Source organism: Lampetra planeri, chromosome 27 (assembly GCF_965212315.1).
Source record: "Lampetra planeri chromosome 27, kcLamPlan1.2.h2, whole genome shotgun sequence".
Taxonomy (NCBI): Eukaryota; Metazoa; Chordata; class Hyperoartia; order Petromyzontiformes; family Petromyzontidae; genus Lampetra; species Lampetra planeri.
Genome location: NC_136133.1, coordinates 9,265,945 through 9,293,197, shown reverse-complemented (window position 1 = coordinate 9,293,197; position 27,253 = coordinate 9,265,945).

Below are 27,253 nucleotides of genomic sequence, written 5' to 3'. Positions count from 1 at the left end.
GAATCCCGCTGAAAATCCTGGCCATCTGCTCTTGGTTGCATTCCACATGGCCGACTAAGGGCCCCTGAAGATGCGACCGCCGTCACCAGATTCAGCAAAATCGCACGGAACAAATCAATTTGATCCGCCAGTCGCCACCATCCCTCGTCCGCAGTCGAGGACGTAGCTTCTCCAGCCTGTCGGCGATGAGCGGGTCGGTTGGTTCTTCTTCTTGAGGTGCTTGGACATCTTAAAGGATCGTCCAAACGGTCTCAAGAGCTACTTCTGACACCAATGTAATAAAGCTCGTTGAGGCGACTTCTGGAATCCGTCTTTTGTTCAACTTGTATACAGCTTTTCCTTCACGCTGCTGACAGGCAGCGTGAGAGGGACAGATAGAGAGAGAGACACACTGCCACGTGGCAACCTGGAGCCCCACTCCCGCGTGGCCCCCTTCCTCTGTTCGTTCCCGTTCTGACCACGTGTCGTTCGTCTCCACCCCTATTTAATACCCGGGTCACGTGGTACGTTTCCCCCAATCCTGGTTAGCCTCCATGGAATATTCCAGGCCCCCTCGTAAGCTGCCGGGACCACGCCCCTGACTCATCTCCCCATTGGCTGTGGCCAAAGCCAGCAGAACCAATCCCCTATTTACAGCTGTCACCTTTCCATTACGTCAGGGCCACGCCCCTAGGCTTCCCCCCATTGGCTATGAACCAGGACCAGCAGAGCCAATCATCATGACAAGTTGTGATACGTCATTGAGCCTGATATATCCTCACATTACAATTATATTACAACAATGCTTGTAGTGACGACAATTGATGACAATGATGATTAGTCTTACAAATAGCAGTTAATATCAAGTGATGGTTATGATAATGATGACAAAAGAAGACGATTCATTTCTCTGAAACAGGCAGTACAAACAGGATACACGAGACAGTGCACATGTCAAACACAAGACGTCACGTGCAATAATCCTGAAAGTGTACAAACCGTACACGAGGCACAGTACAAATAATACACACGACACAGACAAAACAAACAGTACACACGAGACACATTTTACAAACAGTACACACGGACAGACAGTACAAACAGTATGCACGAGACAGACAGTAGAGAATATTTACAGGCAAGATTATATGCGTGTGTAGTGGCAAGGTTGGACATGTTCGCCACTACTCATAGCCAGCAGTACTAGCTTGTGTCAATAGGGGACGGAGGAGTGACTGAGCCCCAGTGTCCAACGATTATGGCCCAAGTGACCAATGGTAACCCCTATGGGATAGCGGATCCAGGGACCCAGACCCCAGGAGAGAGCTGGGGGATCACGTCACCCTCCCAGGACCTGGTGGAAGGTTCTGGAAGGAAAGTGTGGCCGGGGCGGAGCGAGCCACGGACCTGTATAAAACCCGAACCTCTGAACGGTCCCGGCAGTGAGCTTGTACCAGTGAAAGCTCCAGATGCCTGCGCAGCGCGACTCACGACATCCTCTTGATACCAAGATCCAGGATGGTCATGTCTATGCGCTGCTTCTCGGTGGCAGCCCCAACAGTCTGGAACGATATCCCTCTGCACATTTGCAGCATCACCTCAATCGCCTCCTTCAAGAGACACTTAAAAACTCACCTCTACAATCATACTTTTGAGCAACTCTGAGCTTGGCTCCGCGCCTCTGAGTTGCGACCACTACGTCTGCAAATTTGCGCGCGTTACAAATTGAACTATTATTATTATTCCCAGACAAAAACAAGATGCGGGAATTCGCCAACATGTGCCTGGGGTAGCGTTATAGCGTGACTGCCAGTCTCATATTCGATAAGCATTTGCTTTCTTGTTTATGTATTCGAATCGGTATTACAGTATTTAAAAACGGCGAAATATAAAGATGTGTATATATTGGTGTTTTCCTCCAGTTTATTCCAATTATTAAAGTAATGCCATGCCATGATATGAAGGATCAATTGGTCATTCTCAAGCACCTTGACAGGTAGAGCCGTCGATGGTTCCCAAGCAAATGTTTACTTGGTACAAATGGAATCATGTGAAAAAAAACGTTCATTACATTTCACGTCAATTGCTTTACAGCAATTTTTTAGTGAGTTTATTCTCCACATTACACATACAGTGTGCATAGATAGCATAATTACACGCATACATTAACATGCAAACAAAGTACTTAATAGAATCTCACGTACGAGTACAACAATGCATGTGTACATGCACAAACACACGTGTACATATGTACAAACACGCAATACTTTTTACGAAAGTGAGTTGTTTTCCTATACTGAGTATACATTCACTAAAAGTCATTGATGCAAAGTAATTTTGCACGACATATAACGGACGTGTATTATTTATTGTTTGATTCCATTTGTACTAACTTGATATTTGCTTGAGATCCAGCGTTGGCTCTACCCACCAGTGTGTTTCCGAATTCCTCATTGATCCTTCATAGCATGAGCTGGCATTGATATACCAATTGGAATAAACTGGAGGAAACACAAATATATCCAAACATCTTCATATTCCACACTTTTTTTATTTAGTGGCATATAAAATGTGCAGTCTGGCTGCAGTGAACTTTAATCCAGAGACTTGCTGGCAAATTTCCACATCTTGTATTTGTCTGGGAATCGGCTGATGGTCGTTCCCGTGGGGGTGTTTGACCGTCTGGTGAATCTGCAGCAGCTGCATGTCAGTTGGAACCAGCTGCAGGCTCTACCCACAGGGGTGTTTAATAAACTAACCCAGCTCACTCATCTGAGTCTGCACACTAACCAGCTGAAAAGCATTCCCATGGGCGCGTTTGACAACCGGTGCCAACACTGCCAGCAACGGTCTCTGCTTTGTCGCTGGGCACCGGGATAGACATGACGCTCGGCACGAGTAGCGTTCAGTTTATTAAGCTACTGCGTTATTGACATCCACAGTCATCATCACCATCATCGTCATCATGGTGTCCTCTTGTGCTACAGGTGAGTCTGCAGTGGCAATGAGCAGTGAGGTAAGCGTCTGCCTTTGTGCATTCGTGAATATTTAATCATTGAATCGTGGGAATAATAAGAGCTAAACTTGAACGTTTATAGTCACTCAAGTAGGCTGTGTATGTGCTAGTGTTGCACACTCGAAATGAAGGACGTGGGCAGGTGCTCCAAATCGAGGGCAAGCACATTTATTTATTGTGGTTAATATTAATTTTGGGAAGAACAGCACCGTTACTCTGTAAAATGCAACAACACGTGTGTTACAACTAGCCTTGCTCCCGAGCCGCCATTAACCATGTGACTGGTATATCCGCGTGGTCAATCAATAACCCTGCCAGCCACCTACAGGCCCGACTCAGTCATCACATGCTGCTGTACACATGCTTTGATGCACTGCACAGCACATCAGGACTTTCACAGAACCACACTTTACTCCCTTGCTACACAAGGACATACTTAAAAGAGTGATCCATTCCTAATGTGCCACACTCTCCCCCACAGAATGAGTGTCGTCTCGACACTCCACCTTTCTCCTTGCAAACATTTTGCAGTCTTTTTCCTTAAACTGGTCATGAAAGGAGTTTATGAAATCGTGAACACAATTTCTCTAGGGATCATATCCCTTCTAAGATAGCACCACTCCAGAAGCTCTCTATTTTGGGGTGAGCTCCAACTCTTTGTGCACGAAGAGATAGGAGCCCAAGCATTGTATTATGCTTTTGGAATTACCAGACAATCTGGTATTATTAAACCATGCTTCACATTTTACTGACCAGAAATGGTTAGGATTCTTTTCCTAGTACCTGTCAAGATAAAATCATTTACAGCTTGTCAATGCCATGTGGAATTTACCTCTTAGGTACTTACTTATCGGCCTACCAACATACTTGAAACTTTTCCTCACCATTTTTTCTCCTCTTAGGCAATGACCCCTTCTTAACATATTAAACACAACACTAACAAACAAAAACATTTTAAACAACTAACAACTATATGACCACAGTTTACAGTTTGTCTTGATCACCCATCTTGTAGTCAAAAGTTCCTTGTTTCACCATGGCCTCCAGTAGCAACCAACAGTTATCCCTTGTGCTCTCTGGCTCCTTCTGACGATGGTCGGTTCACCTAACTTGTCATAGGTGAGTGTTTTTGGCTGTCTCCTCTCTCTTTGAGGGTGGAGTCTCCTGTCGTGATGACTACTCTCATCCTCTTCATCACTCTGTTCCAGGTCCCTTGCAGATTCACCTGCTGGACTCAACTGCTCTACTTCATTAGTTATAGCCAAATCGGTCTCACTATATTCTGATCCCTTCGGCAACAACCGTCCCTCAGTTGCTTCAGTTAACTGATATTCACTCTCTGAATCTGTCTCCCTGCTCTCTGTACCAGTTGGTGATAAATGTTCCTCGGCTGCTGCCGATAACTGTTGTTCACCTTCTGTGTTGTGCGGGTGGAATTCTTGAGCTTCTGGGTTCAATGGTGACTCCGTGTCTTGTATTACTGTAGCTTGCTGAACAGTTTTTGGCCAACTGAAGTACCCTCTGTCAAATCCATCCTCTCGTCCTTGTTTGGTGAGTTTTCTTTGTTGTGTGATGCCGCCGCCACGAAGCCGTTCGGCAGGCGCCCAAACCCCCGACTTCGCCACCACCAAGCAACGGAGCCAACCCCGCGTCCCCCTCACCTCACCTCACACGAACACACCCGCACGCATTCCCCCCCCCCCCCATAGAGCTCCGAGGGGAGGTCACCTGGCCGACCGGTTTTTATCCGAGAAACCCTTATCGGGGTTAACTCTCACGGTTTCCGGCGATCAGGGAATTGGACGACCTCCCCCGTGCTACGTTGCGCCGCGGCGCTGCGACCAGCCGTAATATGGTGTGGTCGCGGCATGGGGCATTCGGCCACCGCGGTTGAGGTGCATTTTCCCCCCACACACACCCCCACGGGTCGACGGGGCAAGCAGGGGAGGGACGGGACAGCACGAATAGCGGGACCACAGGAGCTGTTGCGCATAGTCATGGAGGGTTGGGATAATTACGCTTGAGCGCGCAGGCACCATTGTTAGGGGAGTTTAAGGATAAGGCTATTAGTATAAATAATTGGGAGAGGGGAGGCGCGCGAGGAGCCATGCACAGCTTCCCACGACGGGCCTTTGTGATGGACACCGCCGCATAAACTGCGATAATGGGGGGGGGGCCTGCGTGAGAAAGGGATTGATTGGAATTTGCGCCGCGCAGGTTGAGCATTAATTAGCATATCAAAAGCGGATTGATTGGAATTTGCGCCGCGCAGGTTGAGCATTAAGTAGCATATCAAAAGCGCCCGGAACGGCGGTGCGCATGCGAGAGGGTCGCGAGCCTATTGTCCAGAGTCGCATTCCCTTTGAGGTAGGGAGGGTAAATGGGGAGCGCAAAGGGGAAATCGCTCTCTTGCTCCGAGAAGCCAACGTCCAGGACTGCCCCAGCTCTGCCCTCCGGACGTCCGTGCGACGTGTCGAGGCGAGCAGCGAGGAAAACCCACGGAACGTCGAGTGCCTCAAACCGTGAGTAAGGAGGTAAAAGTGTTTCGTGAACGATAAGTAGGGAATAGGTTCCGGGTTAGTAGAGTAGGCAGCCTCGTCGATTCATACTGACTCAACAACCAGTCCCACGTAGCAGACAATAAATCATTAATAGCTGATCGTGGCCTCGTGTGATCTCGTGTTATAAGTGTGAACGCGTGTGGTACTGTGTATGCGTAAGCTCGCGGCGTGCGTAATCAGCGTACCCCAGGTGCGCGATCATAACGTGAGCGGCGAGGGTTGAGTGAGTGCCGCGCAGAGCTGTGTGTGGGTGTGCGCGTGCGTAATTAAACATGCCTACTACGCGGACCCGCGGGGGAGGGGAATCCTGGAGCGACGGCTCTCACCCCATGGGTGAAGAACGCAGCAGCGGTTCGCCTAGCAGCGAGGGGGCGAGTAATGAGGTTAACCCGGCCGTTAGGGGTACCGAGGGAGGGATCGCGGGGGCTAGCGACCCTCACAGTTGCTTTCTTACTCCGTTGGTTTTGTGATGGCTGCTCAGTTGGGAGGAAGTCACAAGGTAGCAGCAAATTCCGATGAATCACTTTGGTTCTCCCTTCACCGCTCTCAGGTTTCACCTCGTAAACTGGGCTGTCATTACTTTTTCTTCCAATGACAACATACACCTTGTCCTCCCAGTACGAGCGAATTTTGCCTGGTCCTCCTTTCTCATTCATATTTCTCACCAGGACACGATTGCCTTGTTGTAGCTCTGCCCCATGAATTTTCTTGTCATACTGGTCCTTCCCTTTAGTGGCTTCTTTTGTTGCACAGTCGGATGCTATTCTAAAGGCTTCCACTATTCGCTGTCTCCACTTCTCCACATATTGCGTATAGGATCCTTCCTCTCCCTGGTGTTCAAAATCAAAAATCAGATCCACTGGTAGTTTTGGAGACCTCCCAAACAGGAGATAAAAAGGCGAGAATCCTGTAGCTTCACTACGAGTACAGTTGTAGGCATGCACTACCTTGGCCAGGGAGCTCTTCCAATCTGTCTTCTGCTCTTCAGTCAGAGTCCTTAGCATTGACAGCAGGGTCCTGTTGAATCGCTCTACCTGTCCGTTACCCTGTGGGTGGTATGGGGTAGTGTGGGAGCCTCTTATTCCACAATTTTTCTTTAATTGGGCCATCAGCTGATTCTCAAATTCTCTTCCTTGATCATGGTGTATTTTTGTGGGGAAACCAAATTTAAGGGCATAGTCATTGAATAGCTTGTCAGCCACTGTTTTTTCTGTTTTGTTGGTTGTAGCATAAGCTTGAGCAAACCGTGTAAAATGATCCATTACAACCAGGATATATTCATATCCCTGCTTACATGTTTCAAGGTGCAGGAAATCAATGGAAACCATCTCAAAAGGGTATGTGGTTTTGATGTTAGCCAAAGGTGCCCGTGTTGGTATGTTTGGCTTTCTTTTCTTTAGGCAGTCACACACATTTGTGACAAAATGCTCGACGTTCTGCATCCCGGGCCAATAAAATCGATCTCTGATCAAGTTCAATGTCCTTTCTACGCCAAGATGGCCCATTTCCTGATGCATTTCTTTATAGACCAATGGGTGATACAGTTTAGGCAATACCAGCTGGGACCTGGTATTGGTTTTCCGGTACAGAATTCCCTCCTTACTGATGTGAAGCTTTGCCCATTCTCTTAATAATGCCTTCACATCACGGTTTTCTGTCTGGCTGGCTTTTACCATGGGCCTTCGATTTTTGCCTTTGTACTCCAATACTTTGCCAATGGCTGGGTCTCTTTTCTGGGCTTGTCTGAGTTCACCCCTTGGGATCGGCTGAATCGAGCAAGCTAGTGAGTCACAATCCTCCTGCATTTCAATGGCATGGAGTGGTATCAATCTGGACCAGGCTGTTGATTCCTCATGCTGAATGGTGACTCCCTGCATTGTTGCACTAATCACCTCTGGGCTGACTTTTTCAGTGCACTGAGCTATGAATGCATCAATGTCCAGGGGCATCCTTGACAGTCCATCCACATGTGCATTGGTCCTACCCAGGCGGTCCTTGATTGTGAAATCAAAGTCGGCCACTTCGGCAACCCATCTTTGTCCAGTTGCATTGAGTTTGGCCCTGGTGAGGACATATGTGAGGGGATTATTGTCTGTGTATACCACAAACGAAGGGGCAAGATACAGATAATCCCGGAAACGTTCACAAATTGCCCATTTCAGTGCCAGAAATTCCAGTTTGCCTGAGTGAAGGTGGTAATTTTTCTCTTGTGGAGTGAGAGTTCTGGACCCATAGGCTATGACTCTCATTATTCCATCTTGCCTCTGGTAAAGGATAGCTCCCAGGCCTTCTTGTGAGGCATCGCAATGTAAGACAAATTGTTGATCAAAGTTTGGGTTTGCCAATATCGGTGGACTGGATAGGTGATCAACCAATTGAATCAAAACTCTTTGGTGGGAATCTGTCCATGTTATTGGTGTTCTGCTCAGCAGTTGGCCTGATTTTGTTCCCTGTACTATTTTGTTCTTTTGAAATTGCCTAGGTGTTGTTAAAAGCAAGTCATACAGTGGCCTGGCGATACTTGAAAAGTTCTGTATATACGACCTGTAGTAAGAGATGAATCCCAGCATCTTCCTGAGCTCTCCCACTGTTTTAGGTTTCCTTGCTTTAAGTGCTTGAACTGGGGCAATCTCTGCTGGGTCCATAGTATAGCCATCTTTCGATACGATTTTGCCTAAGTATCGCACCTTGCTCTGGAACAACTCACATCTCTTTGCTGTCAGTTTGACACCATGTTGTTGATACCGACGCAATACCATTTGTACATGCCGCACATGATCTTCAAAGGACTTGCTATGAACAAGGTTGTCATCCAGGTAAGGCTGACATATTTCATCCCGAAGGCCAGACAGGCAGTCCTCCATGCTCCTCTGGAATTCTGCTGATGCTGAACTCAACCCAAGGGGAATACGCACCAACTCATATAATCCCCATGGTGTGATAAAAGCTGTGAGGGGGCGACTTTCTTCATCAAGGAATCCCTGATGGTAGGCTTTCCCTTGGTCTAAAACCGAAAACCAAGAACTCCCACTCAAACTGTCAAGCATGTCTTGGATCCTTGGGATGGAATGCCTGTCAGGGACCGACATTCGGTTCAGCTCTCGGTAATCACAACATAGTCTCAGGTTTCCGTCTTTCTTCCTTACGCAGACTATGGGTGAAGAATATGATGATCTCGATTTTGTCACCCAGCCTCGATTGATCAAGTCTTACAGAAACTGCTTCACTTCATTATGCAATGGTTTTGGTACGGAAATGTACGTCTTTTGCACTGGAGTCATATCCTTGAGGGTGATATGCATTTTCAATGAAGGTATGCTCCCAACATCATTGTCATCCCTTGAATAAGAATGGCATTCCTCTCTGAGCATTATCTTGGCTGCCATTTGCTGCTCCTTTGTTAGGTGGTCCAGGTTCACCAGTGGGTCCCATTTTTCGCATTGCTCTTTCATTGTTGGCCTCAGCTGCAGCCCCTTAGCTTTTGCTCCACCAGTTGTGTGGCCATCCTGTGTTTGTTGGCATCTCTGATCCTGACTAGGGGTGCCTTGGTGGTATGCCACAGGTCTTACTGCTGCTGGATACACAGATTTCACCAGCTGTAATTGTCCTAGGGTGACCCGCTGATCAAGTGTGATGCTGTGTTTGGTTGTGTTGATCACTGCGATTGGTATACAGGATGAGTTGCCTCTACTCAGTGTCACCAGGACCTCGTTGATGTGTAAACCCTCTGGCCATTGGGGCTTCTCTTCAGGGACAAACAGCATCACTTCATTTCCCCCCAGCTGTCCCGAATGAGCACGACTTCGAACCATTGTGACTTGCCCTGGTGGTAGCACCACTCTCTGTTTGCCTGTCTTGACTGCCCCACCATCACTGTCCCGGTTGCCAGAAGACCACAGGTGGATGAGGACGTTTGTGTCTCCTGGAGTAATGGAGAAAGCCTCACCCACAACCCCCACTTTAATGGGGTCCGCAATTGTCTCTCCTCCTTCCACCAGCCCATTGATGACCTCCTCGATGACATTAAAACCAATAATGGGATCATCTGCAACCTTGGGGTCACTGGATACCAGCATTGGAATGAGAAAGCACTGACTGGTCCCCATATTACTGTTCAATCTGAATACCACCTCTATCCAACCTGTGAATGGTATTTCTGTTTTGTTAACTGCCATTCCAGTAATTGTACCCGTCCCCAAGAGCTCTTCAACTGGTCTCACTCTTGACTCAGGTAGATGCTTATTTCGCCATGCTTCATTTATAACAATGGCCTGAGCTCCTGTGTCCCAGAGGGCAGAGGTTGATACGTGATCCAGTAAACACTTCACCATGCATCTTTTCCCAATTAACTTTAACAGTCTGTTGTTGCATTTAGGCCTGAGAAAGCTAACCTTGCCCATATTTGGGTTCCTCCACTCTGGTGTCTTTTGACATTCTGTTTTCTTTTGTAATGTGTTGATTGCTCTGCAGAGTACCTTGTGTTCTTGCCAGTGTCGTTTTTGGCAGGTATTCGAGCAGTACTGTACTGCGTGACAACCCTGGCACTTCTGCAGTCTTACAACATCATTCTCTTCACGGAAACAGTAATGACACCCTTGGGACCCTGATTTGTAGGTTACTGCTGGCCCCCCTGCAGCAACCCTAGCCAGTTTCCCTGCTGCTGTCGAGAGGCTCGACGTCCACGGGCCAGGTGTCCCGGCTGGCCACATTTGAAACAATGGTTACATGCACCACCTGCTCCAGCCTCTTGGCACATCCTACATCCTCTTGGTCGTATTGCTCTGTCTTGGGCTGGTTGTTTCCAGTGTCCTCGCTTGGTGTCTGGGGTGACATCATCCTGCTACCTCTTCCTGATCTCTGCAACTTCAGCCCTTAACTCGCTTACCATCTTTTCAATTCCATCTCGAGATGGCCTTTCAGTTGCTGATGTTTTGTTGCCCTCTTTTTTGGTCCTGACATTTCCTATGTTGGATGGTGGTATTGGTGATGTAACCACTTTAAATGGTCCCTGTGAGTCCTGCTGACAGCCTTCCCTCCTCCCTTTCAACTCAGCTTGCAGTTCATTAATCCGAGTTATTTTGGGAGCCAAATTCTGTTTTAGCTTGTTTTGTCTCTCAAGTTCCAAGCTGGCTGCTTCATTGATTTTTTCAATCAGCATCTCATCAGTGACAGTGATGTCATCCAGATGGGGCTTTATTTGGAATTTTATAGAGTCACTGAGCAATCCTGTGCCAATCGATCTCAGGGACTTCCTGCGTACCATATCTGGATTGTACTGGTCATCAGCTCCTCTTTCTTTAGATGCAAATAATAGTCTGTCCTTTAATTCGATAGCTCGGAACAGAAAGTTTTGTGCAGTTTCTCTTGGCTCCTGAGAGATGTTCATCAACTTCTGATAGAGATCAGATGTGCTTTCTTCTCTATAGTGTCCTTTCAAAATGTTTTTTAACTTGTAAATAGTCAAATCATTTTTTATTTCTAGCATGTCCCTCAAATTTAGACCAGGACTGATTGCTCTGACTACTGCCTCAATGATGTCAGACTCGGCATGTCCCTTACGGATTCCTGTGTCGATCTGGTGCATTAGATTGGTGTAAGATAACTTGTCTTTCTGCCCTCTTTCACCAATCTGCCCGCAGATCCTGAATTCTCTCCGTATTGTGACTTCCGGCATATTTCCTAGTCTGGCCATTCGTATGGGATTCAATGCTGCTGTAGTTTTTGTTCCACCTTCACTTGAGATTTTCTTTTCTTCAAGGGTTTTTTTGGATTCTTCTTGTGACTCTTGTATTTCACCATCCATATCTTCAGAAAGTTTTGATGGTGGCAGTGTTTGACTTGTTCCATTGCTGTCTTTGTCTTTCTGCTGTATTGTTTCAATGAAAGACAGCAGGTTTTGAATATATGCACAGGCCTCCTCATCTTCTTATTGGTCTTCAACTTCATCAAGTACTTTTTCTGCCATACGAATCAAAGCCCGTCTGCTTTTATCTTCACCAGTCTCATCATCATTGAAACACTTCAAATATCTGCATGTTTCCATGAGCTGGGCTTTCTGCAGCTGATTCAAAGCAGTACTGGCCTTGTCCTGCAGCTGTTCCAGTGCCATGATGTGAAGACCGTTCAGATCTTTGCACGAATGTCTTTATATATTCTGCCTTTACAATTGCTTGGTCCGTCTCATTGGAAGAGTTGATCCCCGTCAGTGAACTCTGGGAAACTCTCCTGCCAGGCTCGCCAAAATATGTTGCACACTCGAAATGAAGGACGTGGGCAGGTGCTCCAAATCGAGGGCAAGCACATTTATGTATTGTGGTTAATATTAATCTTGGGAAGAACAGCACCGTCACTCTGTAAAATGCAGCAACACGTGTGTTACAACCAGCCTTGCTCCCGAGCCGCCATTAACAATGTGACTGGTATATCCGCATGGTCAATCAATAATCCTGCCAGCCACCTACAGGCCCGACTCAGTCATCACATGCTGCTGTACACACATGCATTGATGCATTGCACAGCACATCAGGACTTTCACAGAACCACACTTTACTCCCTTGCTGCACAAGGACATACTTAAAAGAGTGATCCATTCCTAATGTGCCACACAAGTACAGCAACAACACAACAACATTAAAGCAACAATACAACATTAATAACGCAATGAAACAACCACACAATGGCACAATAACAAGACAATAATAACAAAACAGCAAAACAATTAAACAACAAACTCAACATTACGTACTTCAACACATATAAATAAACAATAACACAAAAATAAAATACTGCAAAATAACACAACAACGCAACAACACAACAGCATTAACAAAACAACCACAACAAAGCTATAACAACGATCACACACACCAAAATAATGACAAAACTTTTATTTAGTAACAATACAACTACAAGACAACCATGAAAAAAACACTCAACATCATCTATAACACAACAATATCAACAACATAAAACAACAATAATGACACAACAAACAATAACATAACCACAGAAAAAAGAGCCACGCAAGACAACGACTACACAACAAGAGCAGCCACACAAAACAAAGACAAAATAACGCAAACACCAAAAGAACTCAACAACCGGAACACAACCGCAGCAACCCCAATGACACCAACGACACAACAAACACCACAATAGCGAAACATCAACCACAACTCAATAGCAACGACATAAAATAACAACCATCGATCACACAACATAGCAATACTACAACACAAACAACAAGCAATACAAATACAACATTATCAACAACCACAGCCCTTTAACCACAACTACCCGACTACAATAACAACAAAAACGCAACATGGCATGGAGCGAGGTGCCGAGATGTGAGGTGAACACGACACCACTAATGTGACCCAGGGACCCGTGTTGAACTCCACTGCCGTGTGAAGAGCGACGCTCTCTTGTACAGGCTGCCCTACAGCAAGAGACGGAGGGTGCTGATTTGCGATTCGTGCTCAATGATGAACTGACAGCCCTCCCCGCTGGGGTGTTTGACAGTCTGACGCAACTTACTGAACTCTACCTTCACTACAACCAGCTGACGACTCTTCCCTACGGGGTGTTTGACCGCCAGGTGAATTTGCAGGTGCTCGGGCTGTTCAACAACAAACTGACAGCTCTACCTGATGGGGTCTTTGACAAACTGACGAATCATCTGTTGTACGAAAACCAGCTGACGGCTCTACGCGAGGGAGCATTTGACCGCCTGAGGAATCTGGAGGTTCTCGGTTTGTGCTGCAACAATCTCACAGAGCTACGCAGTGGAATTTACAAACTCACTTAGCTGAAACTGTTGGCTCTAGACCAGAATCATCTTAAGAGCGTCCCTGGCACAGACACTGCCTGCTGCTGCTGATTATATTATAGCAATGCTTGTGTAATAAAAGACTCCGTCAGGCACTGCTGGTCTCCGTTTGTCTTTTATTTAGGTTCTTTCTCCGCACCCCGCTGGTCTCCTCCGCAGACCAGCGTCGCCTCGCGCGTGCCCCGCACGCGCTCCCTAGTCAGCTCGTCCACTCTTCCTGACACCCCGCTGGTCCTGATAAGGGACCAGCGTCTCCTCTCGCGTGCCGTGCACGCTCCTCCGTTAGCTCCTCAACTCCCGCACACCGCTGGCCGACGGCGTGCTGAGGTCCTTTGGCCACGTGGCCAATGGCGCGGATCTCGTCTCACCAACTGACCCCAATCTCTTCTGGGCTCCCACTTATATCCTCTCCCCCCACGTGACCCTGACTCCTCCTCTTCCGGATCGTCAGATCCGGCCTTCCCATACTGCCCTGCTGGCTCCACCCCCATTCACCTCACCTCCCATTGGAGCCGAGGTGAACGGTGGCCCCTCCCACACGCCCCGCAGACCAGGCTCCGCCCCCCAATACCCCGAGCCGTGTGATTGGGCCAGAGCCCAGCAACAACCCCATTTACGCTTGCATTACACTTGGAGTGACGACAATCGATGACAATGATGATTAGTCTTACAAGTTGAAATGATTAGTAGTTAATATCAAGTGATAGTTAAAATGATGATGACAAAAGAAGACGATTCATTTCTCTGAAACAGACAGTTCAAACAGGACACACGAGACAGTACAGACGTCACACACAAGGCGTCACGTGCAATAACCCTGAAAGTGTACAAACCGTACACGAGCCACAGTACAAATAATACACACGACACAGACAAAACAAAAAGTACACACGAGACACATTTTACAAACAGTACACACGGACAGACACTACAAACAGTATACACGAGATAGACAGTGCAGAATATTTACATTCATGATTCTATACGTGTGTAGGGGCAAGGTTGGACATGATCGCCACTATTCATAGCCAGCAGTACTAGCTAGTGTCAATAGGGGGCGGAAGAGTGACTGAGCCCAGAGTCCAAGGACGATGGCTGGCCCAAGCGACCAACGGTAACCCCTATGGGATAGCGGATCCAGGGACCCAGACCCCAGGCGAGAGCTGGGGGATGACGTCACCCTCCCAGGACCTGGTGGAAGGTTCTGGAAGGAAGGTGTGGCCGGGGCGGAGCGAGCCACGGACCTGTACAAAACCCGAACCTTTGAACGGTCCCGGCAGTGATTGGCCGATGATTGAAGAGCATCCTGGAGCCCTGAAGAGAAGAGCCCAATGGGCAGAGCCGAACCCCTGGCTAGGGTAGGCTCAAGCTTGTACTAGTGAAAGCTCCAGCTTATAACCAGTAAAGATTCAAGGGAAGACTCAAGCTCCAGCAGTGTAGTCATAGTAATAGCTAGTGATATACGAGCTAGCCCGGAGGGACTGTCTCCAGAGAGTATCGGGTGGAAGGGGCCGTTACCCCGTTTATGTTGCAGCCTGTTGATGTTATAATAAATGTGTAGCCTCAGAGCAAGCTTCTTCCAGTTTATTACCCACGACACGTGTATAGTTAAAAACAAGATCCAATCGTTGAATCGATGCATCGGTACCCATCTATTGCCTTGTAATATAAACGCATCTTTACGTTTGTATCTTATAATAAACCAACGCCTGCATCAGTATCAATGTCTGTTAGCAACCTCTGGGTATATACCATAGAGTTTATTTTTTTAAGTATATCATGAAGCTATCAGTAGCAACTAGTAATTCCCATTTGTCATTAATCGTCCCTTATTTAACCGCACCATGTGACACAGGGATCGAGATGTCAATGAAGCGAGGGGATACATCTCTCTATGGGGAATATTTCGATGTGAGTGTGGTCTAAGTTCAGGTGCTGGGTATTGTCAGGGATCCCAGAGGGAACTGAGCTTAGTCCTTGCTGTGACAGTGTGCGCTTTGGAGTACAAAAGCCACGAAACACGGACACTGCGTGCCTCCAGCTCTGAGCGAAACTCCAGCAGAGACCTCGCCTCCACCGATACTGAATCATAAATTACATGTCGCACAGTAGTAATATTACTAAAGCATTTACTACTAACACAATTCATGTTTAACTAATTTACACCACCTGATAACAGCAGTGCAATTTTACATGAAGGTAAAACATTGATTACGTAAGAAGCATGATGCGATGCGTATTTGTGTCACGATCGTTCCGCATTTCGAGTGGTAGCGTGAGTGATGATTCCCAGGAATCAACGAACACGGGGCCTAGTAGGGCCACGCAGGGGCAGCTCCGTGTCTCAGTACAAAAGCAGTCGACCTCTTCCCATGCAGGCGCTGCCTGGATCTCGCAGCGCCTACGCCGCTCGTGCACAGAGTGTAGAGGTGTGGATGGCTCGAGACACTTTGCCATTTAAAAGGTCATTGTAAATGTTGCATGCATCGCAATACAACTGGTCATGGCATTGACACATACAGTGAGGGAACAAAGTATTTGATCCCCTGCTGATTTTGTACGTTTGCCCACTGACAAAGAAATTATCAGTCTATAATTTAAAGGTAGGTTTATTTGAACAGTGAGAGACAGAATAACAACAACAAAATTCAGAAAAACGCATATCAAAAATGTTATAAATTGATTTGCATTTTAATGAGGGAAATAAGTATTTGACCCCTCTGCAAAACATGACTTAGTAGTTGGCGGCAAAACCCTTGTTGGCAATCACAGAGGTCAGATGTTTTTTGTAGTTGGCCACCAGGTTTGCACACATCTCAGGAGGGATTTTGTCCCACTCCTCTTTGCAGATCTTCTCCAAGTCATTAAGGTTTCGAGGCTGACGTTTGGCAACTCGAACCTTCATCTCCCTCCACAGATTTTCTATGGGATTAAGGTCTGGAGACTGGCTAGGCCACTCCAGGACCTTAATGTGCTTCTTCTTGAGCCACTCCTTTGTTGCCTTGGCCGTGTGTTTTGGGTCATTGTCATGCTGGAATACCCATCCACGACCCATTTTCAATGCCCTGGCTGAGGGAAGGAGGTTCTCTCCAAAGATTTGACGGTACATGGCCCCGTCCATCGTCCCTTTGATGCGGTGAAGTTGTCCTGTCTTAGCAGAACAACACCCTCAAAGCATAATGTTTCCACCTCCATGTTTGACGGTGGGGATGGTGTTCTTGGGGTCATAGGCAGCATTCCTCCTCCTCCAAACACGGCGAGTTGAGTTGATGCCAAAGAGCTCCATTTTGGTCTCATCTGACCACACCACTTTCACCCAGTTGTCCTCTGATTCATTCGGATGTTCATTGGCAAACTTCAGACGGGCATGTATATGTGCTTTCTTGAGCAGGGGGACCTTGCGGGCACTGCAGGATTTCAGTCCTTCACGGCATAGTGTGTTACCAACTGTTTTCTTAGTGACTATGGTCCCAGTTGCCTTGAGATCATTGACAAGATCCTCCCGTGTAGTTCTGGGCTGATTCCTCACCGTTCTCGTGATCATTGCAACTCCACGAGGTGAGATCTTGCATGGAGCCCCAGGCCGAGGGAGATTGACAGTTATCTTGTGTTTCTTCCATTTGCGAATAATCGCACCAACTATTGTCACCTTCTCACCAAGCTGCTTGGTGATGGTCTTGTAGCCCATTCCAGCCTTGTGTAGGTCTACAATCTTGTCCCTGACATCCTTGGAGAGCTCTTTGGTCTTGGCAATGGTGGAGAGTTTGGAATCTGATTGATTGATTTCTTCTGTGAACAGGTAACAAGCTGAGATTAGGAGCACTCCCTTTCAGTGTGCTCCTAATCTCAGCTCGTTACCTGTATAAAAGACACCTGAGAGCCAGAAATCTTTCTCATTGAGAGGGGGTCAAATACTTATTTCCCTCATTAAAATGCAAATCAATTTATAACATTTTTGACATGCGTTTTTCTGGATTTTGTTGTTGTTATTCTGTTTCTCACTGTTCAAATAAACCTACCATTAAAATTATAGACTGATCATTTATTTGTCAGTGGGCAAACGTACAAAACCAGCAGGGGATCAAATACTTTTTCCCTCACTGTATCTGGATGGCTTCATGAACAAATCTCTGAAGGTAGCCGAAAAAATCAATTTCGTGTGAGCCCACAGCGTTAAAACAATGATCAGCAACGGCAGAGGTATTGGTCCTACCGTGTTTCAGATCCGCCTTGTATTCACGAACGCGGTCCGAGACATGTCGTTTCGTTTCCCCAATGTAACTGCTGCCACAACCACAACTCAGTACATATACAGTACAGAAAATGAGTGTAAGATACCAAGATAAGTGGATGGTATAGATAGACATGCAGCTTAGGATTAAAGTAATATTCGAATCGTAAAGTGTAAAGGTTATGATTAAAGACAAAGATGGTTTTTCAGTAGTGTAAGGGATTTAAGGGAAACTTTTATTTAGTAACCTGACCTGTACTCTAGTCAGGTGGTTAATGGCGACTCGGTTGAAAATTTCTGTGTGTAACACACGTGCTGTTGCATTTTACAGATTACCACAATAAATGTGTTTGCCCTCGATTTGTAGCACCTGCCCAAGTCCTTCATTTCGATCATTTCGAGTGTGCAACACACAGAATGACTCGCAGGCTGACTGTCTCACAGAATGACTTTCCGCGATGTAGTAGTTATGTTGTGCGTGGCCCCTAATGCAGCACTGTGGAGGCAGCACTGTGGTGGTAGCGGGGGATAGAGTGCTGCCTCCTCGCATGATGGGTTTTCTTCGGCTGCTGCGGTTTCCTCTCTCACATGTATAATACACACTCATTAATTGGATGAATGCAGAGCAATTGCTGGTGCCGGCTCACTGCCTGGAAGCCTTCCAGCTTGATGTGTGGTTCCTACTCAGCGATTGTGACATGCATTTGGCATGAACGAGGGCTTATATAAAATTAATAATTTGATTGTTTTCAGGCTAACAAATTAAATATATTTGTTAATTGTTTATATGCAACATCAGTAGAGTTTATTTAGTAACAATATCACAAGGCTATCAGGAACATCAAGGAATACCTATTCCAGTAAAGTGTCCTTTATTTAACCACACCATGCGACACAGGCATCGAGTTCTCAATGAAGCGAGGGAATGAAACCCCACTGGGTTAAACACCCCCTCGGGGAGTTTCTCTATCTGATTTCTTTGCAAATCCAGATACTGGGTGTTGTCAGGGATCCCAGAGGGAACTGAACTCAGTTCTTTGCTGTCACAGTCCGTTGTTTGGAGTCCATCAGACCAACCGAATATGCCACACGAACACAGCGAGGGACTTGCGGAACTGATTCCAGGCTCAGTCAGCAGCATCCCTGACACTCCCCGCAACAATGAAGACAGAGATATGTGGATATAAAATGAATAAAAGCATGTGCCGATGCATCGATTTACGGGTTAAATTAATTGTTACACTCATGATACATGCAATACAATCGTTAATGGAATTAATGTGCAGTCCATTATGTACTCTGTGATCAGGAGTCGCATCTGTACTGCTTCTTGTCTGTGCCTGAGAGAGGGCACGGAGCCTCACGCATCTCTCAATACACATCTCGCAGCGTGATGATGGTGACATATATCCCTCAATGCATCTACTGTATATTTAAATTTGTGTTAACATTGTTATGCAGCCATCGTGAATCCGTGTCCCTATAGCGAGCAGTCACATCCAGTAAACCTGTTGGCCCATTCTCCAAGTCGGGCTACGCGCATCCCTAACGCTCACGCACATTGTTGTTGAATGGTGGGTTTGCTACTGTTGATTTTAGGTGCATTGCTAATCGTGCAAGCTAATGCACCCTGTATCACGTGAGGCTTACTGACTCGCAGACAGACCCGTAGACTGGCTCACATACTGACTTGCAGACTGATTCGCAGATGTTGGTGTGAATGAGGTTTGCATGACTTGAGTGTGATTTGTCTGTGCATTCTGCCTGTTCCCCCGTGTATTTGTGGATTTCACTTCTGCACTACTCCTACCAAAAAGAGTTATGTACTGCCTGGATATTTGCGTTACCTTATGTTGTATTTTGCTCTGCCCGCACAATTACACGGAAATTGATTTACACCCCTCGCACATACGTGCCGTGGAATATCTGCGCTTCCATCCCACATGAAGCCAAACGATCCACCGCCAGTAGTGGCGTGAACAAGGAAGCAATTGCGGGGCTGCACCCTTACCTCTTCCCCGAGACACGAGGGCAAATTGTACCATGCGGTGACTTGGGCAGCCATGCAGTTTTTAGACCGTTTGGGACCGGTGACCGATTCTGAAAACGGTGACCTGAATACGGGTTGTCGTCTAACATCGTTAATAACTAGCACGACTTGAAATCTTGTTGAAAGTTTGATATAGCACGTTTTAACCTGACGCAATATGGATTTAGAACATTCATATATTAACTGCATCTGCTACACAGTATCTCACAACCAGCTGTCGGCCATTCCCAAGGAAGCGTTTGACCACCTGGGGAATCTGGAGATTCTGTACTTGTGCTGCAACAAGCTCACAGAGCTACCAAGTGGCGCGTTTGACAAACTCACCCGGCTGAAGCGGTTGGGTCTGGACCAGAATCAACTGAAGAGCGTTCCGAGGGGCCAGCACTGCCAGTAACGGTCTCTGGTTTGTCGCTGGGCACCGGGATAGAGATGACACTCGGCACGAGTAGCGTTCAGTTCATTAAGCTACCGCGTTATTGGCATCCACAGTCATCGTCACCATCGTCATGGTGTCCTGTTGTGCTGCAAGTTAGTCTGCAGTGTCACTGAGCAGTGAGGTGAGCGTCTGCCTTCGTGCAACAGTGAATATTAAATGAGTGAATCGTGTGAATAATGATAGCTGATATTGAGCGGTTACAGAAACTTACGTGTGCTGTGCGGTCTAGCGCTAGTGCAACAACGACAACACAACAATCATTACACAACGCAACACAATAAAATACCGAAGACATAACAAAGCTACAGAACAACCACACCACAGCACAACAAGAGCAACCACACAAAACAACTACACAAACAGAACCAACCACTCAGCACTCTCCTCACCAAGGAATTGGCCACATCACATTGTAGCAGCATCAGCCTGAAGACAGAGACTCTGGACTCAGTGAGACTCCCATGGGCAGGTGAATGTAGGAATTATTTCCACTGATCGAGTAAAAACGTTCCAGAGGGAATGCGAAGCGAGCTCTGCACACCGTGCGGGTCGCTGTCCTGCACCTCACAGACAGTGCGCACGGCATGGAGCGAGGTGCCGAGATGTGAGGTGAACACGACGCCACTAACGCGACCCAGGGACCCGTGTTGAACTCCACTGCCATGTGCAGAGCAACGCTCTCTCTTGTAGAGGCTGCTCTACAACAAGAGGCAAAGACAGTGCTGATCTGCGATTCGTGGTCAGTGATAAACTCACAGCCCACCCCGCTGGAGTGTTTGACAGTCTGACGCCACTGACTTATTTGAGTCTTGGTGGCAACCAGCTGGCAGCTCTACCCGAGAATGTGTTTGACCGCCTGGTGAATATGCAGAAGCTGTATGTGCACACCAACCAGCTGAATAACGTTTCACAGACACAGCATCATCACTGATGACCGTGCTCATCAGTGATGATGCACGTGCACTATGCCTAAGAATTCACTTCACTGTGACAAATATTTTTTAAGACTTAACAAACCAGAGTGTTGATAGCGGTCGTTGTTGGAGGTAATAGTAGTACAGTATTAGTGAATGTGTGTTCACATTAAGCCCTTTTTCCTATCCACTGCTGTACGTCACCATGCAGATGTGCATGGTGACGTAACTACTGTGTATCATTGTAGATATCAGAATATGTATTTATGCTGGAGGAATCTGATGAGCTATCATACTCTTTTTAACATATGTCCCATAGGAGCAGATAAGAACGTTACAACAATATGGGGATATGTGTTCCTGATAGCGTGATTTCTTTTAAAATTACCAATACCAGGGCTTCGTTGGGGTATTTATAATTGCAATAATACAATTTTAAACTTAAATTTCGATTTAAAGCTTTCGTGACTGCAGGGATTCATCTTCTTGGTTCTTTCGGTAAAGTCACGTAGAATGGAAATAATAAAATAATATAAATTAAACATAATAATATAATTCTCACGACGTTTCGGCCACAACGCAAGCAGCCGTCCTCAGGTGGAGAACAGGTCTGTCGAGAAGACAGAGTCTGAATCACACGCCCCAGGCTTGGAGCGACTATTTAAGCTGGGATGGAGGGGCGAAGAGCGCCTTGACAAAATAATTTGCATATCAAGAGGAATTTAGCATATTTATGGGAAATGCAGATATGCGATTAGTACTACTTGTGAAATGCGTAGAAGGTTTGGCGAGGGGTCTAAAGTCATTATGCCCGTGCATTATGCAGGATTAGCAGCATCAAAGGGAGGGGATAGGGGTAACATTAATAAAGGGAAGGAATGTTAATAGTATGTAGCTGTACCTGAGAACGGCTGCTTGCGTTGTGGCCGAAACGTCGTGAGAATTATTTTATTATGTTTTATTTTTATTATTTTATTATTTCCATTCTACGTGACTTTACCGAAAGTACCAAGAAGATGAATTTTAAACTTACCTATGTTTATTTTGCCAGGTAAGGCCCACTGAGCTATATAGCTATTTTTCAGAAACGACCTGGCCACAAATGATAGCTCAACGAAGCGGCTCATGATGTCGAAATGTATATCAGCCAAATACTCTTAAACGCATGTTTCTAAATGCGGTAGGAAAAACTGGAGGCCCCGGAGAAAAATCCATGTGACCACGGGGAAAACATGAAAACTCAAAATATATAGGTATCAGGGTCGGAATCGAACCTACTACCTCCTGTATACCAGGCGAGGCAGATAACATTTCGCCATCATACAGATAGTAAACATTTAATAGATATTTTTTATCTAAATTATAATTAAGTTAATAAGTATTCTTGGTTCTTTCGGTAAAGTCACGTAGAAGGGAAATAATAAAATAATACAAATATAAAACAATAAAAAATTTCACGTTTCGACTGCAACACAAGCAATCATCATCAGGTGTGAAATCCACAGCAAGAAAATTTGAAAAAAGTGGCGGTTTTTCCTAACGTTAGCACCACAGACAGCGATTTGGCAGTTGGCCAGATGGACGAGTCCATCTATGTTCGGAAAAGAGGAGGGGGGAGCAGAAAATGGAATGCGGTCTGAAAGTCACCGTAAGCGTGAACACAATCAATTAAGACCCGAAATGGTTTATCAAATCCTTCCAATGATTGCTAAGCCAGAATCCATCTTCTCGGTTGAAATTGTCTCTGTGTTTGTATATGTGAATAGCCTCATGAACGAACCTCTCATGGTAGCCAGATGGCTTGCAGAGAACCTCTGTCTTGGAGAAATCAATGGCATGTGAGCCCACTGATTTATAACAGTGATCTGCCACGGCCGAGGTGTTGGTCCTACCGTATTTTAGGTCTGCTTTGTGCTCACGGATGCGGTCAGAGACATGTCGTCTGGTTTCTCCAATGTAAATTCTACCACAGAGGCAACTCAGTTTGTAAACGCCAGGATACTGTATGTCCGGAATCACATCTTTAACAGACGGAACCAGATCACGGATTTTATGTAATGTGTTGAATCGGACTTGGATCTTGTGTTTATTCAAGATTTTGGAGATCTTTTTTGTGATCCCCGCAATGTAGGGTAAGGTGATGGTTTTGAATGGCTCCTCAAGATGGTCCTTCTTCATGGTTGGAGTGATGGCTTTGGCATGGAGGACCAAATATTCCTCGGTAGATCAGATCCAGATTTGCAGGATTGTGGGGTCGCTGATGACAGATTTCTTCAGCAGGTTGGTGTTTTTCCAGGCTTCCTTCCATCGTGCTTCGGTGGTCTTGTCGTCGTCATGGAGGTTCTTTGCTTATATTTCCAGCCGTTGGAGAGGAGGTTGTATAAGCTGCTGCGCTCCCAATCCGGGTCATTGTTAGTGATGCCCTCAGTCTACATTTCTTTGGTGATGTTTATTTTAAATGGAGCCTGAGACTTTATCCTGGTCTCATTAAATGCTCACCTGGCTAACACATACCTGTCAACCCCTTATCAGTGCCGATCTTATTACAGACCAATTCAGACCGTATTGGTCACCCCGTGCCCTTATAAATCTTCACGTTCATCCTACACAGTCCCATCATAAGAGAGAAACACAAATATATATTGTTGCCCGTATTGAAATGGCTGTACGCTGTATGGACCTGAAAAAGCGAATTTCCCTGTACTAGAATACGGGTAAACCGTATGGGTTGACAGGTATGCTAACAATCCATTTTAAAAGTATTTCTGTTAATGTGTAGATGACTACAAATCGTCATAATCGAATCGCGGAGGGTAGGGTCTGATTGGCTCAGAGCATACCTAGCTCTCATTGGCTTAGCAAATGATGGGGGCGAGTATGTTTGCTCGGTCAGCGCTGCTGTACGTTCTCACTCGTAAGCGCTGTTCAGATATTTTGATTCCATTGTGTTCAGTATAAATGTCTCCAGGACAAATAGCGTAAATAGCGCTATATATGGGGTCGCGCTCAGCAGGTTCTGCCTACATTATTCTTTTAAGGCCACGGTGTTTTTGTATGTTTTGTTGTTGTAACATTCTTTTACGTAACCCGAATGGACATCTGTTAAAAAATTGCATCATAGCTCATCGGATACCTCCAGTATAAATACATATTCAAATTTTGCCATAAGACAGGTTTTTTTAGGTTAGATCGCGTAAATATATAAATGTGTCGTTGAACCTGCCACCACCCTACACAGCCAATTAGCAAGGTTTGTCACGTGAATATAGCATGCTAATTCGTTACCAGTACAGCACACCGGTGTGTTGGAGAGCAAAGCCACAACATTTATAATCTGAGTATGATGTTTCGCCAGTAATTACAACTGGCTTCATCAGGCGACAACCAGATATGTAGAGAAATCCTCCTGTTTCGTTCCGTAAATAGAGGGGTACTGTGATGACAACACTTGTGAGCAACTTCTTGCGCGAAGTAGGGGAGGGGGGGTTAATATGTATGCATATAAATGACTATGGGTATCCATTGCCGGTTGGGTTGTTTGTATGGTAATCAACGTACATTATGCAGGCGCTTTATGCAAGCTTAATGTTCTTGTACCTCCTGTCGATTGTGTGCACTAAAATAAAAATAGTTCAACGGTAAACCCTATTGAAGTATGGTGACCTGTATAGGCATGCATTTAAACAATGTATTACCTGATGATTCGCTTCCAATCAGCACAAAGTCTGTAGCTATCCGGATGGTTACATTTTTTTTTATTTCTCTAGTCTTGGCCAGTAGTAACTAGTTTTGCACAGAACTTATCAAAATTAATTGAGTGTCCTTGTAGGCACGCATGTTCTGCCACTGCCGACAGTTGTATTTGGGGGTATTTAATATTTATTTGGTCTTTTACTCTCGTGCTGATCATTTGCCACACGTGCAATTAATCCGGGACACACATTCTGTTGATGGCTTCGGTATTGATTTCTGTATTTTATGTACCGTGCCAAATCTGTTTTGTTTTCCCAAGCATATGGATAGTTTATCAGTTATTTTATTTGGTTTTGGCATTCAATGCCCTGTTGATTTGTGCATCATTGTAACCGTTCAATTGCAGCACTTCTTTACATGTGTAGTGTCTTCAAAAATAATTCACACCGACACTTTGAAACAGGTTACCTGCTTACACTTTATTCACATATCCTTGCACCAGTTGTAGGCACACCTATAACTATCTGTCCGGTCACGTATACTCAACTTCTCCCCGTTCCTATTTATTCTGTACCTCACTTAGCCTGCACTTAGCAGCTTTGCTCTCAGCTACTCCGCACGCAGCTTCTTACTCCACGACTCCGCACACAGCGTCTTCGCACACAGCAACTCTACACCTCCACCGATGCCCTCGCCTACGCTCCCTCAGACCCGCTCACCCGTCTGTCCCGGGCGGGGGGGTCAGCCAACACGCGCCTGGCGACGTGTGAGGGTTCAGGTTCCGTTGACGGCTGAAGCGAAAGCGGCGAGATGTCTTCACTCTTCGTTCCCGGCAACAACTCCTCTCTCCACTCACGCACACACCCTTATATCACCCTACTAATTATCCGAGACCTCCCGTGCGTCTCTTTAGCTCTCGCAAGGCTGACACCAGTTGGCCCATCAATCAACCTCTTTGACAGCAACCTCCGGTCGCAGCACATGCACCTGCTCGTCCTCGGTTGCACCCGGTTGCTCCCCTTAATTACTGACAGTTTGTCGGTGCAAACCTAACGTTGCACACGCGTACCTGTTTGCTCTCGGTTGCCCTCGGCTAACAGTGCGCACTGCGTATTTCACGACACTACACATGTTTAATTTCACTTCTAGGACTATCACCATCTGACACTTTCTTAGCCTGACTTATGAGCGTCTTGATGAGATAATTTTCGTGCAGGGTGATGGTATGACTCTACATTCAGATAGGCATCAGTGTGCGTTTTCTTTCGGTAAACGCTGTGTCTTGTGATGCTTGCATAATGCACATGCATCATGTAAATTGATTACCATACAAACAACCCAACAGGCAATGGATACCCATCGTCATTTATATGGATTCAAGAATCCCACCCCCAATCACATCTACCCCTCTATTTAAGGAACGAAACAGGAGGATTTTCCCACAAATCTGGCTGTTGCCTGATGAAGCTAGTTGTAATTACTGGCGAAACGTTGTACTCACATTGTAAATCTTGACTTAAAGCTTTCGTGACTGCAAAGTCACGTAAATAGTTCAAATTAATAAAAAAAATAAACAAAAAACTAGGACGTTTCGATCGCAACACAAGCGGCCGTCATCAGGCGGAGAGAAAGGTCGGGGGGGGGGTAAGCCTCTAAATGCAACGGAGTGGTCGGGGCACAAGAGTCTAGGTCAGCAGTGGATAGAGCATCCTATAGAGATGGAGTCTAGGCCATGATAGAGCAAAAGCTATAGAGATGGAGTATAGGCCAGGAGTGGCTAGCACATGCAATAGGCATGGTGTACTAGAGGTAGTCTAGGCTAGCAGTGCATAGAGAAAGCTTAAGGCGTGGTGTACTACAGTGACTTGCGGTGAAGTCAATGGCTGGGGAGGCACTTGCTCGTGTCAGAGCCAGATTCACACACTGAGGGGAGAGTGGCCTCACTGAGGGGGCGTGGCCTCACTGAGGGGGGCGTGGCCTCACTGAGGGGGGCGTGTTAGACACGTCCCCCTCAGTGAGGCAGATGTGATCGCTGCCTCCCCTGGTGCTTTTTCATTGCACTTTAATGACAAGACCAGCGAGCCTAAATATCTTTATACACATACGTGAAATAAGTTACCTGGAGTATGGAAGGCGATGACATTAAATTAAGGGGTCTACAAACATTACATTGGTGACATACATAGATAGTAACAGGCACGCGCTTATGCCCGCGCTCCATCCAGTTACTGAGGGGTTGCGCAATCAGAGGAGAGGCTGAGCTCGTCACTGCCTCACCTCTCGTATCTTCCTGTATTTGCAGCGGAGCTCCGCTAATTTGGTGATTTTGACTATAAAAATGATTGGAATCGTACAGAAATGACATTTATAACACAGATCAGTGGAAACATCTTAATATTTATTTTATTAGATTTTTTTTCATAACAATCTATTTTCATTGGAATATTACAGGTAAGGCTCTGCCTCCCCTGACCGCACGTCCCTGGTGTACTAGTGGTAGTGTAGGCCAGCAGTGGATAGAGCGTCCTATAGAGATGGTGTA